The sequence below is a fragment of the Manacus vitellinus genome, unplaced genomic scaffold (assembly GCF_001715985.3).
Source record: "Manacus vitellinus isolate BGI_N305 unplaced genomic scaffold, ASM171598v3 scaffold_71_pilon, whole genome shotgun sequence".
In the NCBI taxonomy this organism is placed as follows: Eukaryota; Metazoa; Chordata; class Aves; order Passeriformes; family Pipridae; genus Manacus; species Manacus vitellinus.
This window is the reverse complement of record NW_021940761.1, coordinates 1424713-1428418: the sequence shown is the minus strand read 5'-3', so window position 1 is coordinate 1428418 and position 3706 is coordinate 1424713. Positions and strand designations below refer to the sequence as shown.

At 48.4% G+C, this 3706-nt stretch overlaps 1 protein-coding gene and 1 pseudogene across 1 annotated transcript in view; one reads left to right on the top strand and one right to left on the bottom strand.

Annotated features, from left to right (window-relative positions):
• The window catches only part of LOC103764085, a 22527-nt pseudogene extending 21440 nt beyond the window's left edge, over window positions 1–1087 (top strand).
• Window positions 225–3706, bottom strand: part of TWIST2 (twist family bHLH transcription factor 2) — a 30662-nt gene continuing 27180 nt past the window's right edge. The window contains exon 2 of the mRNA XM_008930947.3: window positions 225–894. The gene's annotated coding sequence lies outside the window, so the exon portion shown is untranslated. The remainder of the gene's footprint in view (window positions 895–3706) is intronic.

The window sequence follows — 3706 nt, the reverse complement described above, 5'->3', positions numbered from 1 at the left end:
TAAATATAGAATCAAATATAAATATACTGCACATATTAAAAATAGAAATGTCAGACCCCTGGTAGCTGCATGACATCTTTATTTTTATTGGCAAGAGAAGCAGTATACACAGCAACATTGCAGTCTCTTAGCTCGTTAAAAATATCTCAATAAATAAAACAAATAAGCCACATATACACTGGAACAGAAAAAAAAAAAAGAAAAATAATAAAAATAAAAACAAAACAAAAAAAGGGGGCAGGATGAGCTGTAGCAAATCATGGAGCAATAAGGGAGAGGTGGCAGAGTGTGGAGGGCAGTCTGTGATCCAGGCTTTATTGTCACAAATCATGCAGGGAGCTGGGCACACCGTGGGCTTTTGTCCTTCTTTTCCTATTTTTTCTGAGAGCCTTGGTCAGGTTTTGCCACGACTGTACAAGAAATCAGGGTTTGACTTTCAAAAAATAGCTCAAAAAAAAAAAAAAGAAAAAAAAAACCAAAACAACCCAAACCCGCTACAGTTCAGGGGGAGTAAAACCAAACCCAAAGATGTCTCATCAATGCGTTCCTGAATTAAGCTTTCTCTTGGTTTGTTTTTTTTTCAGAAAAAAAAAAAAAAAAATTGGCGCTAAAACCCCAAAGCCGGGGACAGACAGACACGAAACCCGACGGCAACGGACAGCCAGGAACGTCACTTCTCCTCTTCTCGCTGGTCAGAGGCTTTGGGGGGAGAGGTTGCAAACTTTCAGCCCGTTTGGTGCTGTTTTCTGCTCAGTCCAAGTGCTCCGCCGAGAGTTCAGAGCCAGGGAGGTCAAGAGGGGTCTTTTGGACCAGTTGACTTGAGGTTTTTAAGGTTTCAGAAGCTACAAACTTGGATAAATCCCAATTCCACTTCAGTCGCAGACGCTGGACACTCTGGAGAGAAGGGAAAAAAGAAGAGAAGAAAAATAAACACACTGGACATCTTTCTGAGATGTGTTGTCTGGGAAGTTCTTTTTCCCTAGAAATCCAGCTGTGGTTCATATCCACCTGTTCAATCCTGCCCCTCATCCCAGAACCTGGTGAATCCATGCTGGGAGAGATCCAGTTCACCAGGAGCATCCTCTAAGCCTGGGGATGGGAAATGCCTTAAGGAATGGGGAGATGGGATGCTCAGCCTTCTGAGATGGGCTTTGGAAAGCCCATCCACAGCTCTTCCTGCACAATCAGGCAAATCCTGCTGGAAAGGAGTGTTTTCTTTCCATGCAATATCCAAACTCAAAAGCAACAACGAAAGAACAGCGTAAACTTCCCAATTCCTTTGGCTTTGGGATGTGCAGTCCAAGTCTAGAGTCAAAAACCAGATATAATAATTTCCACCCCCTGAGGAAAGCTTCCATTTAGCTGGTTTCCATTTCCCTTTCCATTTCCCTTCCCTTCCTTTCTTTTTCCCAAACCTTCCCAAACCCCCCCTTCCATCTCCAAGTCATTAATTATCTAATTACATTCTACAGACGAGCTCAGGGACCTGACAGGCTGCCCAGGACCACTAAGAACTGAGCTCAACTGCTTGGGGTGGTGGGTTGTGGATGCCCAGTCTGGCAGATGACAGGCTGGCCCTTTCCTAAGGTTGGCCAGGGAGGGATTCAGGGCAGGAAAATAAAATCCAGGGAGGAGGAAGATACCACAGAGCAATTTTCTGATGGGCTTTTTTGGTTTTGCGATGATTTTCTCCAGCAGGCAGAGGGAGGGTGAGCCCTACCAGCTACACGAGGCTTTGCTGTGCCCTGTTCTTCTCTGAGGTAAAAAGCAATCCTGGGCTGCTCTGTTCCCATGGATTTTTCCAATCCCGCCCAGGGCTGCAGAGGTGAACACAAAGCTGCCCTCGGAGCAGAGCTGTGATGTGGGAGCTGATGATTTGAACCCCGGGACAAACACCTTGCTCTGCTGCTGCTGCCTTGGGGCATCTCGTTCCCAATGGTTCTTTCTGGTTCCCAGCAGCTCTTTTGGCTCTGGACTTCTGGAGAATTGGGAATTTCCCAGCAGTTCAGAGCTAGGAGGTGTTGTGGCTTCCCTGTTCTGGTGTGGTGATGCTCCACCCTGTGGGCAGTGGCCCCCGAGCTCTGCAATGGCTCTGCCATGTCCCCTCCCATGCTCCCAGGGGGTTGTTTTGGAGGTCCTTTCCAACTCAAAACACTCTGTGGTTCTGTGACATTATCCTCTGACTCTGGCTTGAGATCCTCATGTCAGGAATCTGCTCCTTGAGTCCCGTCAGGGAGAACCTCCTGGCTGAGGAAGAGGGAAAATGCCCCCAAACCATCTGTGGGCTGCTCTTTCCTCTTGTCCCCACCACACCGCAGCCAAAGGCTTCCTGGAGCTCCCTCTTCCTGCCCCTTGGTCCTGGAGAGCCCATCTGGAAGTGTCCCAGTAAACCCAGTGCCTTCTGCTGGCCCTGATCCCCCACTCCTCACACACCAGGAGGGGAAGCATGACCCCAGTTGCCTTCTGGAGCTGGAAAACGAGGCAACAGGACCCTCCTGGCTCCTTCCCCTCTTTAATTACAGAGATCAATGGAGATGTGGCACCTGGGGACATGGGGTGGGACCTGGCAGTGCTGGGTTAACGGCTGGACTCAAAGGTCTTAAAGGTCTTTTCCAACCCAAAAGATTTCATGGGGCTTACTCTGGAAAGAAGCAGCTGTGAATTTTCCAAGGAGGGGGCAGAGTTTTTTTCCCAGCACTAAGCTGGTGTAGTAGCAGAGCTTTCCAGAGCTTGGTTTTAATCCCAGCTCATGCACAGCTGGGATTGCCCTCCCTGCGTGTGCCTCAGTTGGGAAACCCCAGTTCACCCCTTCCCGTCTCCCAGTGCCTGCGGGATTTGAGCCGGTGGTGCCTGTAAGGCACCTTGGGATCCTCCAAGGCATAGCTGGATGCCATAATTCCATATTATAATAATGTAGGATTGCAGTATCTGGACTGAGAGGTGATGTACAGTGACAGCTTCTGCTGAAAACACATCTCACAGAATTTCAGGATGGATTGGAAGGGATATTAAAGCCCATCTCATTGCCATGGACAGGGACACCTTCCACTAGCCCAGGTTGCTCTGAGCTCTGTCCAGCCCGGCCTGGAACACTTCCAGGGATGGGAACTACTTTCTTCTGGGATTTCCAAACATTTTTCAGGGATTTCCAAGCATTTCTTCGGGCTTTCCAAGCATTTCTCTCACCCTGTAGCTTGCTCAGAGCCGATGCAGCTCCCTCGAATGGAGGGCTTCCTGCTCTAGTTTTCCCTGCTTTAGGAGCACTTCCCAGCCACATAAGGAGCATTCCACAGCCTGGAAATCCCAAAGGCTTCTGGCTTGATGGAAGGTGGCAGCAAAACACAGCCCTAGTTGCAGGAAATTTCACAACAAGTCCCCAAGGCCTTTGCTTATATAGGATGGGGGTGGTTTGGGTTACAAAAGGAGTGAAATCATTTCCATGACGTGGCCAAGAGTGCAAATGAAATGGGAAATGCAGGGAAACTGTTGGAGTTTGTTTGTTAGTTGGTTTTGGTGGGATTTGTTGTGGTTTTGTTGTTGTTGTTGTGTTTTGTTTTTGGTTTTGGTTTGGGTTTTTTTTAAGGTTTTTCAGCTTCTTTGAAAGTTGAGAATGTAAAACAAAGGTTCTGCCCCCAGGGCTCAGCCTCTCTTCTTCCATGGGGGCTTCTTCCAGCCCAAATCCCTCCCAGGAAGGTGCTGGTCCACT